General features: G+C 40.1%; 1 protein-coding gene across 5 annotated transcripts in view; it reads right to left on the reverse strand.

The window, feature by feature from the left end:
- The window catches only part of enox2 (ecto-NOX disulfide-thiol exchanger 2), a 501745-nt gene that overhangs the window by 257589 nt on the left and 230512 nt on the right, over positions 1-13644 (reverse strand). The window lies entirely within an intron of this gene.

Here is a 13644-nt window from a genome sequence, read left to right on the forward strand (position 1 = left end):
GCTCACTGCAATTGCATTGCAATGTTCAGATAAATTCATACTTTATAATAGTTTTTTTAAATTCTTTAATCAGTTAATTTGAACATCTTTGACATAAAAGAGGTTACTAAACGTTACACACAGTAACACTGTGTTTGAATATCGCAAAATAAAACACTGCCCTTTTAATCAAGGGATTTTTTTTACGTTTTACCCGAACCAAAAAAGTGCCATCCCGGTGTTTTTCCTGCATTTTGTAAACACATTAAGAAGTGGAAACGTGACCACTTGTACAGACCCCGTTTCCATATGAGTTGGGAAATTGTGTTAGATGTATATATAAACGGAATACAATGATTTGCAAATCATTTTCAACTCATACTCAGTTGAATATGCTACAAAGACAACATATTTGATGTTCAAACGGATAAACATATTTTTTTTTTTGCAAATAATCATTAGCTTTAGAATTTGATGCCAGCAACACGTGACAAAGAAGTTGGGAAAGGTGGCAATAAATACTGATAAAGTTGAGGAATGCTCATCAAACACTTATTTGGAACATCCCACAGGTGTGCAGGCTAATTGGGAACAGGTGGGTGCCATGATTGGGTATAAAAGTAGATTCCATGAAATGCTCAGTCATTCACAAACAAGGATGGGGCGAGGGACACCACTTTGTCAACAAATGTGTGAGCAAATTGTTGAACAGTTTAAGAAAAAACTTTCTCAACCAGCTATTGCAAGGAATTTAGGGATTTCACCATCAACGGTCCGTAATATCATCAAAGGGTTCAGAGAATCTGGAGAAATCACTGCACGTAAGCAGCTAAGCCCATGACCATCGATCCCTCAGACTGTACTGCATCAACAAGCGACATCAGTGTTTAAAGGATATCACCACATGGGCTCAGAAACCCACTGTCAGTAACTACAGTTGGTCACTACATCTGTAAGTGCAAGTTAAAACTCTCCTATGCGAGGCGAAAATCGTTTATCAACAACACCCAGAAACGCCGTCGGCTTCGCTGGGCCTGAGCTCATCTAAGATGGACTGATACAAAGTGGAAAAGTGTTCTGTGGTCTGACAAGTCCACATTTCAAATTGCTTTTGGAAACTGTGGACGTTGTGTCCTCCGGAGCAAAGAGGAAAAGAACCATCCGGATTGTTAAAGACGCAAAGTTGAAAAGCCAGCATCTGTGATGGTATGGGGGTGTATTAGTGCCCAAGACATGGGTAACTTACTCATCTGTGAAGGTGCCATTAATGCTGAAAGGTACATACAGGTTTTGGAGCGACATATGTTGCCATCCAAGCAACGTTACCATGGACGCCCCTGCTTATTTCAGCAAGACAATGCCAAGCCATGTGCTACATCAACGTGGCTTCATAGTAAAAGAGTGCGGGTACTAGACTGGCCTGCCTGTAGTCCAGACCTGTCTCCCATTGAAAATGTGTGGCGCAATATGAAGCCTAAAATACCACAACGGAGACCCCTGGACTGTTGAACAACTTAAGCTGTACATCAAGCAAGAATGGGAAATAATTCCACCTGAGAAGCTTCAAAAATGTGTCTCCTCAGTTCCCAAACGTTTACTGAGTGTTGTTAAAAGGAAAGGCCATGTAACACAGTGGTGAACATGCCTTATCCCAACTACTTTGGCACGTGTTGCAGCCTTGAAATTCTAAGTTAATTAGTATTTACAAAAAAAAAAATAAAGTTTATAAGTTTGAACATCAAATATGTTGTCTTTGTAGTGCATTCAATTGAATATGGGTTGAAAATGATTTGCAAATCATTGTATTCCGTTTATATTTACATCTAACACAATTTCCCAACTCATATGGAAACGGGGTTTGTACATGCCTACCTGTAAATGATCCATTACAGCGTGAAAGAACCCAATCCCTGCAGGGCCACATCAGGCAAGCCGTTTGTTTTGTTGCTCTCTTTAATTTTGCTGCGTAATTTTATGAACTGAAATTGCAGCAGCTGCGCAAAAAAGGGAAAAAAAAACAAAAAAAAAACAAAACAAAAAACAGACGGCGATTATAAAAGCAACAGTAATGAGAAATTTCTATCCGTTAGTGGTCCCTTAACGAGACTAAATCAGCGCGGCTGTTAATGAGCTCCATCAGTCCTCCGCCGAGACCACCCAGCTCGGGTAATCCCGCCTTGCAATACATGATCCAGCCAATCAGACGTCACCATCTGCCGGATGGGCCGGCCTGTTCCATGCTGGGTTCTCCCAGGACGGCAGAACAACTGACAGCACGGGGGTAGGGGGGGAAAATACAACAACAACAAAGAAAAGCAGCGACCGACCTTCTTGTACTCGAGAGGAGAGAAATGTTAGCGTAAAAGAAGCTCTCCCGAGCGGGCGGCAGGAAGGGAAGCAAATCGTGTTATGTAAGAAAGTAGGTGTCACTCTTTATCACGGTCTATGACAGAAAGTAAACAGAACACATCCACCTGAGGGAGCAGAGGCAGGATTCATCGCTTGATACCTGCAAGCCAGTTGAGCATCCTGCATTATTGAAGGTTTACGTTATCTAAGTGACTTTAGGTCAGATGTATTAGTAAAGTCACAGGTGGAATACTCCCGTCACTGATTAGAGACAACAGGTTCTGAGTTCAAACCCCGGCCGAGTCATACCAAAGACTATAAAAATGGGACCCATTATCTCCCTGCTTGGCACTCAGCATCAAGGGTTGGAATTGGGGGTTAAATCAGCAAAAATGATTCCCGGGCGTGGCCACCGCTGCTGCTCACCGCTCCCCTCACCTCCCAGGGGGTGATCAAGGGTGATGGGTCAAATGCAGAGAATAATTTCGCCACACCGAGTGTGTGTGTGACAATCATTGGTACTTTAACTTATGTGTAGGGATGTCCGATAATGGCTTTTTGCCAATATCCGATATTCCGATATTGTCCAACTCTTTAATTACCAATCAACCGATACCGATATATAGAGTCGTGGAATTAACACATTATTATGCCTAATTTGGACAACCAGGTATGGTGAAGATAAGGTACTTTTTAAAAAAAAAATTCATAAAATAAAATAAGATAAATAAATTAAAAACATTTTCTTGAATAAAAAAGAAAGTAAAACAATATAAAAACAGTTACATAGAAACTAGTAATTAATGAAAATGAGTAAAATTAACTGTTAAAGGTTAGTACTATTAGTGGACCAGCAGCACGCACAATTGTGTGCTTACGGACTGTATTGATATATATTGATATATACATTATTATGCCTAATTTGGACAACCAGGTATGGTGAAGATAAGGTACTTTAAAAAAAATAAAAAAATAAAATAAAATAAGATAAATAAATTAAAAACATTTTCTTGAATAAAAAAGAAAGTAAAACAATATAAAAACAGTTACATAGAAACTAGTAATTAATGAAAATGAGTAAAATTAACTGTTAAAGGTTGGTACTATTAGTGGACCAGCAGCACGCACAAGATGTGCAAGCAGGGTTACGGGGAAATTGTTGTCAAGTCCTCCGAGGGCCACGCTAAAAAAAACTGTGATGCAACGTCCAAACAAATGTTTAGTATCACACATTATGCCAATTTCTGGGTCAGTGCCTCTTTTTTTTTTGTTTGTTAAGTTTTTTTTTGTATTAATGCATTTCTTTCAATATGCATCATAACAAAAAGGGTAATAGTAAAAAAAAATGGATAGATGATGATAGTCCAACTCATACTGACTGGTACACACAAGCTATGGAGATGATATCAGTAGAAAAAACTGATTTTAGTTTAGATAATGAGTCATATATTGGAATATGGGATCCATTATTTAAATTTGTTTTAACTACTAAATTAACCTAAAATATGACTTATTTTATATTTGTGGAAAATATTGGACACAGTGTGTTGCCAAGCTTATGAGATGTGATGCAAGTGTAAGCCACTGTGACACTATTGTTCATCTTTTAAATGTTTTTATTTTTTACAAGTGGCTGTGATGATAATGTCAATGTGGTATTTCTATTTCTTCTTATTAATATTGATACTGTTGTTGATATTACAAATTTATGTTTGACTACTTTTGGATTGTTTTGTGTCATGTTTGTGTGTCCTCTCAATTGCTCTGTTGATTGCTATTCTGAATGTTGCTGGGCCAAGTTTGGTTTTGGAATTGTATTATTATTGTATTAATGTGTATTATTTTGTTGGATTGATTAATAAAAAATTTAAAAAAAAAGAAAAAAAAAAGTGCCTCCTTTTGAAGTACATTTTTTAACACTTGCCTCTGAGTTGAACTACAGTAAATTCCGGACTATAAGCCGCTACTTTTTTTCTACGCTTTGAACCCTGCGGCCTTTAAAACGATGCGGCTAATTCATGATATTCTCTTCGCTGACGATGATAATGCAAATAGTTAAACAAAAAAAAAAAAAGCAAAGGTGTGTTATTGTGCTATGGCGTCATGCAGAGGTGTGGACTCGAGTCACATGACTTGGACTCGAGTCAGACTCGAGTCATGAATTTGATGACTTTAGACTCGACTTGACAAAATGTAAAGAGACTTGCAACTCGACTTAGACTTTAAAGGCCTACTGAAATGCGATTTTCTTATTTAAACGGAGATAGCAGGTCCATTCTATGTGTCATACTTGATAATTTTGCGATATTGCCATATTTTTGCTGAAAGGATTTAGTAGAGAACATCGACGATAAAGTTCGCAACTTTTGGTCGCTGATAAAAAAGCCTTGCCTGTACCGGAAGTAGCAGACAATATGCGCGTGACGTCACAGGTTGTGGAGCTCCTCACGTCCACACATTGTTTACAATCATGGCCACCAGCAGCGAGAGCGATTCGGACCGAGAAAGCGACAATTTCCCCATTAATTTGAGCGAGGATGAAATATTCGTGGATGAGGAAAGTGAGAGTGAAGGACTAGAGGGCAGTGGGAGCGATTCAGATAGGGAAGATGCTGTGAGAGGCGGGTGGGACCTGATATTCAGCTGGGAATGACTAAAACAATAAATAAACACAAGACATATATATACTCTATTAGCCACAACACAACCAGGCTTATATTTAATATGCCACAAATTAATCCCGCATAACAAACACCTCCCCCCTCCCGTCCATATAACCCGCCAATACAACTCAAACACCTGCACAACACACTCAATCCCACAGCCCAAAGTACCGTTCACCTCCCCAAAGTTCATACAGCACATATATTTTCCCAAAGTCCCCAAAGTTACGTACGTGACATGCACGTAGCGGCACGCATGTATGTTTGGAAGCCGCAGCTACATGCGTACTCACGGTACCGCGTCTGCGCATCCAACTCAAAGTCCTCCTGGTAAGAGTCTCTGTTGTCCCAGTTCTCCACAGGCCGGTGGTAAAGCTTGACTGTCATCTTCCGGGAATGTAAACAATGAAACACCGGCTGTGTTATCCGGCACAACAGTCAGGGGGTGCATTCTACGGTGGGGGTGCGTTATCCGGCACAACACCTGCCGCAATACACCGCTTCCCACCTACAGCTTTCTTCTTTGCTGTCTCCATTGTTCATTGAACAAATTGCAAAAGATTCACCAACACAGATGTCCAGAATACTGTGGAATTTTGCGATGAAAACAGACGACTTAATAGCTGGCCACCATGCTGTCACAAAATGTCCTCTACAATCCGTGACGTCACACGCAGGCGTCATAATACCGAGACGTTTTCAGCAGGATATTTCGGTGCAAAATTTAAAATTGCACTTTAGTAAGCTAACCCGGCCGTATTGGCATGTGTTGCAATGTTAAGATTTCATCATTGATATATAAACTATCAGACTGCGTGGTCGGTAGTAGTGGGTTTCAGTAGGCCTTTAACATCAATGACTTGTGACTTCACTTGGACTTGAGCCTTTTGACTTGACAAGACTTGCTACTTTCCCCAAAACCCAAAGATTAAAAAGTTATTCAGGAGCGCTCCGTATCTTTCATTTTGTACGTGTGTGTGTATGTCAGCGAGTGTGCTGCCTGTCAGTACAACATCCAATAAAATTACATCCACGTCGTTTTCATCCCACAGCATTCATCCAATCAAATTGCAGGACAACCAACGAAGAAGAGCTATCAAACAAGTGAGGAAAAATTATCATGCCAAATATAGTTTCGTTCGGGTATTAAAACTACGAGTTAGTCAACAAAAAAGGAATTGCCGTATGCAAAACATGCGGTTCGAAGATTACAGACGGAGACGCAACAACTTCCAACTTCGTTCGACATTTAAAGTTGCACAAAGAAGGGTAAGTTTTGAATGTAAGCTAACGTTTACTGGCTAAGTAACGTGACTTTTATTTGCTGTGTAGTTAAATGAGTGAGGCTGTAAACTCACTGCTAACATTGTAACCAGAGACATCTTATAAGGGCACGCAGCATCGACCGCTACTGCCTACTGGCGCTGACGAGATGCGGGGCCGCCATCTTGGAGTGGTGATCCGCTCCGTAGACATCTTATAAGTAGACGCAGCATTGGCTGCTGTGGCGCAAGAAATTCGGCCGCCATCTTGAAGTTCCAGGATTTCAGTCCAACTTCAGCATTGGAGCATTCACACGCAATTCCTTCAGGAATTGCCTCTTCTAGTTTGCTGATAAAGTTTTTTTTTTAATAAAATATCATTGGAGTGTATTTCGAAGCAAATTTTGCCCTCTTTCCTCATCCGGCGTATGCATTGACCTGATCAGAGAGCGTATAACAAACATGCTGCCTTTCAGGTCGCCATTAAGTTAGGAAAATGCTCCACTCTTCATCAACGGCACAGCAGTGGAGATGGTAAGCAGCACCAAATTCCTGGGGGTGCAGATAACTGACAATATGACCTGGTCCCTACACATTGTAAAAAGAGCTCAGCAGCGCATGCACTTTTTGCGTTGGATGAAAAGAGCACAGCTCCCTCCCCCCATTCTCACCACATTCTACAGAGGCACTATAGAGAGCCTGCGGACCAACTGCATCTCTGTCTGGACTGGAGCCTGCAGTGCCTCAGACTGGATGTCTCTGCAGAGAGTGGTGAGGACCAATGCTCCCTCTAATTTTTCATGTGTGTGAGCAAACGCAAAAACTCCCTGAGCATTCAGCGGAGCCCATGTGAGCAACATCAGACGTGCACACTATGGCTACACCAGCAGCACACCTGTCCCAAACCTGACTAAATAACAAGTTCAATCTCCATCCATCCATCCATTTTCTACCGCTTGTCCCTTTCGGGGTCGCTGGAGCCTATCTCAGCTGCATTCGGGCGGAAGGCGGGGTACACCCTGGACAAGTCCCCACCTCATCGCAGGGCCAACACAGATAGACAGACAACATTCTCTTATTATTATAATCAAATGACAGCAGTCATTTCCATGAGGTTATTTTCTAATATAAGTGTTTAGGCCCACTTACAATGACAATAACAAAAAATATTGTTTTTCATGAACTGTGTACTTGTATTGTTTGTCTGGGTGGAGGTCCTGCTTTGGAAATAATTTGTACCCCTTTCAGACATTGCATTTAGTTCCCATTAAAACATTCACATGTTGCACAATGAGATGTAAGCAAATGTGTACATTCCTGCAACTTCCTGTTTGTAAAAAATATATTTTTATTAGTATTTATTTAATATACTAACAGCATTTCATGATTCATATTTATAAATTAAGATTCCTAATAAATGACACAAGAATAACCATACATTTGATTGGTAAATCATAGTGTAACGACCTGGAATTATACTCTATGTGTGGTGTTGGAGTTGTCCGACTTTTTGTGTGGCTGTAAACGCTTTACTGGCTAAGTGCCATATGTGCATGTGTTGGCGCAAGTGAGAAAGAGCGAGCGGCTGCTGTTGATATAACAAAGTTGCTTTTGGTCTGGTTTGTACGGCAGAAAATGACCACTTTTTCTAGATATCATTTTTTTTTTATTAATGTTTTGATGATGTGTTTATGGCCGACAATAAAGAGTTTTGCTCAGTAAAGTGATCGATGGAATTCATGTCCTCAAAGCGTCTCGACAGACGTTACAATATTTTAACAATGATGACGAAAACTGTTTCCTCTGTCCTGTCCGTGTGTCGAAAATTGTTATGCGCTTATTTTTTAATTTGATTTTGTGCGTGGCATAGATTTACCGTGCGCAGAGGACGCTTGAGCGGTGCGCAATTGCACAGGCGCGCACCTTAGAGGGAACGTTGGTGAGGACCGCGGAAAAGATCATCAGGACTCCTCTTCCTCCTATCCAGGAAATCGCAAAAAGCCGCTGCCTGACCAGGGCTCAGAAAATCTGCAGAGACTCCTCCCACCCCCACCAAGGACTGTTTTCACTGCTGGACTCTAGAAAGAGGTTCCACAGCCTCCATAGCGGAACCTCCAGGTTCTGTAACAGCTTCTTCCCTCAGGCCATAAGACTCTTGAACGCATCATAATAATCCCCTCAATGGATTAACTAGCTGGAATAAAAAGACAATATAACATACATCCATAAACGTGGATGCTTATGCAAAAGTGCAATATATTTATCTGTACAGTAATCTATTTATTTATATCTGCACCTTATTGCTCTTTTATCCTGCACTACAATGAGCTAATGCAATGAAATTTTGTTCTTATCTGTACTGTTGAGTTCAAATTTGAATGACAATGAAAAGGAAGTCTCAGTCTAAAAGGAGCATGTGCGGTCCAAATAAATTGCGGCCATAATTCCTGCGAATAAATATCTATATCCTTTTCATTGTAAATCTTCATTCAGCACTTTGAATTGCATTGGTGCGCTGAGCACATGAAGCTGCCTGATGTTGCGTATGAATGATCAGAGATAAACACATCCATTGGGTTCTTGTATCACAAAGGCAAAGTAAAAAAAAAAAAAAAAAAAAAAAAGGTTGTGCTGATAGTGTAAATACTCGCTTGGATTTACGACTTTCAGAGCAGATGAGACAAATCTGTTGAGCAACACTGACATTGCCCACCAACCTTCTCGCCACCGAGGCGTGGCTACGTTCTGGCACGGTACGGAAAACAACAACCTTTCAGCGCTGTCACTTGAAATGACTGCTCGTTACTCTGCTTCACTCCAGCATAAAAGAGTGCTTCATTGTCGCCCTCCAATTGAATAACTAGGATACTTAGAGCCAGCTGATAGGATGCATCATCCAATTATCGCCCTACAAGGAATGTGAATGAACACTCCAAAAGCAAACAGAAGAGAAACACCCCCCTGTTTAGTTTCAAGCACCGTCTTTTTCTTTGCACCCACACACAAAAGCAGTTCATTAATCAGCTCTCTTCAATTAGAAGCGTCTCTTTAATCCGACGTATTGGCGGGCGGGGCGACCTTTTGTTCGTCCGCACGGCAAAATAATCACACGCGCACTCGAGCGCGGCGCACGAGGTCAGTGTGTGTGCGCGCCTGCGAGGGCGAGGAAGCTAAAAGGTTGCCACCGCGTTGATTGGCAGGTGGCGTCGGCATGGCAACAGACGGCCAGGCGAAAAGCGGCGAACTGCGGCAAGCTGACCTCCGAGGAGATGGACGGGCTGTGCCGAGCCGGAGGACACGCCCTGCATATCGGAGCACCTGAAGGCTAATTGGTGCACTTTTATACTTACACTTAGCATTTTCAGTGCGATATCGACCCAGATAACAGCAGCAAAGGGCATCGATTGAAAACAAAGTGAACAATGTACACAAATGATGTACGAATAGAGCTAAAAATAAGAAATGTATGCAAGAAAAACTGATGTTTTATGGATTTAATTTATATGAATGTTGCACTGAACACGGACCAGGGCAATTAGTGCTGGGGTTTTACTGGCGTCACGTCCATTAACAGGCCTTGAATTTTTACTTTAAGGTCAGGGCAAGTGTTTCCTTAAAGGAGGGCTCATATTTTAGGGCACCAAGGCATGTTAGAAGGGCACCAAAGCAAACATTTTCTTTCGAGGCAGGATATATATATATATATATATATATATATATATATATATATATATATATACACATATATATACATACACATATATATACACACACACACACACAGATAGATATATATATATATATATATATATATATATATATATATATATATATACATATACATATATATATATATATATGTGTGTGTGTGTGTGTATATATATATATATATAATATATCTGTGTGTGTGTGTGTGTGTGTATATATATGTATATATATATATATATATATATATATATATATATATATATATATATATATATATATATATATATATATATATATATATATGTACAGGTAAAAGCCAGTAAATTAGAATATTTTGAAAAACTTGATTTATTTCAGTAATTGCATTCAAAAGGTGTAACTTGTACATTATATTTATTCATTGCACACAGACTGATGCATTCAAATGTTTATTTCATTTAATTTTGATGATTTGAAGTGGCAACAAATGAAAATCCAAAATTCCGTGTGTCACAAAATTAGAATATTACTTAAGGCTAATACAAAAAAGGGATTTTTAGAAATGTTGGCCAACTGAAAAGTATGAAAATGAAAAATATGAGCATGTACAATACTCAATACTTGGTTGGAGCTCCTTTTGCCTCAATTACTGCGTTAATGCGGCGTGGCATGGAGTCGATGAGTTTCTGGCACTGCTCAGGTGTTATGAGAGCCCAGGTTGCTCTGATAGTGGCCTTCAACTCTTCTGCGTTTTTGGGTCTGGCATTCTGCATCTTCCTTTTCACAATACCCCACAGATTTTCTATGGGGCTAAGGTCAGGGGAGTTGGCGGGCCAATTTAGACCAGAAATACCATGGTCCGTAAACCAGGCACGGGTAGATTTTGCGCTGTGTGCAGGCGCCAAGTCCTGTTGGAACTTGAAATCTCCATCTCCATAGAGCAGGTCAGCAGCAGGAAGCATGAAGTGCTCTAAAACTTGCTGGTAGACGGCAGCGTTGACCCTGGATCTCAGGAAATAGAGTGGACCGACACCAGCAGATGACATGGCACCCCAAACCATCACTGATGGTGGAAACTTTACACTAGACTTCAGGCAACGTGGATCCTGTGCCTCTCCTGTCTTCCTCCAGACTCTGGGACCTCGATTTCCAAAGGAAATTCAAAATTTGCTTTCGTCAGAAAACATGACTTTGGACCACTCAGAAGCAGTCCAGCTGGTGTCGGTCCACTCTGTTTCCTGAGATCCAGGGTCAACGCAGCCGTCTACCAGCAAGTTTTAGAGCACTTCATGCTTCCTGCTGCTGACCTGCTATATGGCGATGGAGATTTCAAGTTCCAACAGGACTTGGCGCCTGCACACAGCGCAAAATCTACCCGTGCCTGGTTTACGGACCATGGTATTTCTGTTCTAAATTGGCCCGCCAACTCCCCTGACCTTAGCCCCATAGAAAATCTGTGGGGCATTGTGAAAAGGAAGATGCAGAATGCCAGACCCAAAAACGCAGAAGAGTTGAAGGCCACTATCAGAGCAACCTGGGCTCTCATAACACCTGAGCAGTGCCAGAAACTCATCGACTCCATGCCACGCCGCATTAACGCAGTAATTGAGGCAAAAGGAGCTCCAACCAAGTATTGAGTATTGTACATGCTCATATTTTTCATTTTCATACTTTTCAGTTGGCCAACATTTCTAAAAATCCCTTTTTTGTATTAGCCTTACACAATATTCTAATTTTGTGACACACGGAATTTTGGATTTTCATTTGTTGCCACTTCAAATCATCAAAATTAAATGAAATAAACATTTGAATGCATCAGTCTGTGTGCAATGAATAAATATAATGTACAAGTTACACCTTTTGAATGCAATTACTGAAATAAATAAAGTTTTTCAAAATATTCGAATTTACTGGCTTTTACCTGTATATATATATCTGTGTGTGTGTGTGTGTATGTATATATATATATATATATATATATATATATATATATATATATATATATATATATATATATATATGTGTGTGTGTGTGTGTGTGTATATATATACTGTATATATATATGTAAACACACACACACACACACACACACACACACACACACACACACACACACACACATATATATATATATATACACACACACACACACACACACACACACACACACACACACACACACACACACACACACACACACACACACACACACACACTCACACACACACACACACACACACACACACACACACACACACGTATATATATATATATACACACATATAAAATAGTGTTCATGTATGAGATCTAGGGCTGCCAATTATGGCCAAAGTAATAATTAAGATTATTGTTATCAATATTGAAATCATGATTACTGATTGTTAGGTAAAGCAGTGTTGGGGTGTAAACGTAACACCATCATGTCATTTCTAATGTCTCATAACAAGACTATAGGTAAACGTTATCCAAATATTTATAGACAGATATTAGGTTTTTTTATTCTTTAATAACATCAACTTGTCAGCTTTTTGTCATTACATGATGCCTTTATCTCTATTTTTACATTTTGATAGAGTTGTCCATCCATCCATTTTCTACCGCTTGTCCCTTTTGTGATCACGGGGGGTGCTGGACTTTGAGCAGAAAAATGTCGTATAGGAATTAACTATACACAATAACACATTAACAAAATGACGTTGCGTGAATAATTTTTTTAAAGGACATGAAAAAACCCACAATTAATGTAAACAAAACCTGGTGTTTACTTTTTGATATCAAAATAAAACACAAAGCAGTTTGGCTAATGAGCCCTAAATCACAAGTGTCTCAAAGGGCTGCACAAACCACAACAACATCCGCGGTGCAGAGCCCACATAAGGGCAAGGAAAAACTCACAACCCAGTGGGACGTCGATGTGACGTGATATGAGAAACCTTGGAGAGGACCGCATATGTGGGTGACCCCCCCCTCTAGGGGATGAATGGCTGAAATATAATAGTTTGGTTTTAGAAGCCCCGTTCCACACCACTAGTGAAAAATAGCAAACTGTTTCGTCTTACCCGCTTGTCTTTGCTTGTTGATTATCCCGTGCATAAACATCAGAGGGTTTTCAAGCTCTGCCTTCTCCATCCATCCATCCACTTTCTGCCGCTTATCCCTTTTGGGGCCTTCTCCTTGGCACTAAATTGACATTGCTTTTGTGTGTCCAAACTACAGCCCCTTTTCAATTTGGCCTGAGTTCAACAAAGAATCGCACCGCGGAGTGCTTTCAAACTGATCTTAAAAACCAGGCGGTTTCCGAATGCTACATATTTGCTACCATATTGTGGAAAATTATAAGTAAATCAGATCAATAATAGCACAACATTCACTTATATGACAAGTTCCAAACAACCTGCCTTAGTCATGGGGCAAAAAAAAAAATGCAACTGACATAAAGGTCAACAAACGGTCACACATAACACAACATGCTCACTAAATGTTGTGGATGTTATGAAAAACGTGCAAACACCACAACCAAATTCAAAATTACACCCATTCATTAGAGTGCATGATGGGGGAAAAAAAAGTAAAGCACACTCACTACACTTACCCATGTTTGGTGCATTTTAGCTGTTTGATATTTCTGATTACAAAACGTTAAGAAGGTTGTCACTCCTAATATCCAATTATATTATTATATATCCATTAAAAATAATTATATG

This window comes from Nerophis lumbriciformis, linkage group LG16, assembly GCF_033978685.3.
Source record: "Nerophis lumbriciformis linkage group LG16, RoL_Nlum_v2.1, whole genome shotgun sequence".
NCBI lineage: Eukaryota > Metazoa > Chordata > Actinopteri > Syngnathiformes > Syngnathidae > Nerophis > Nerophis lumbriciformis.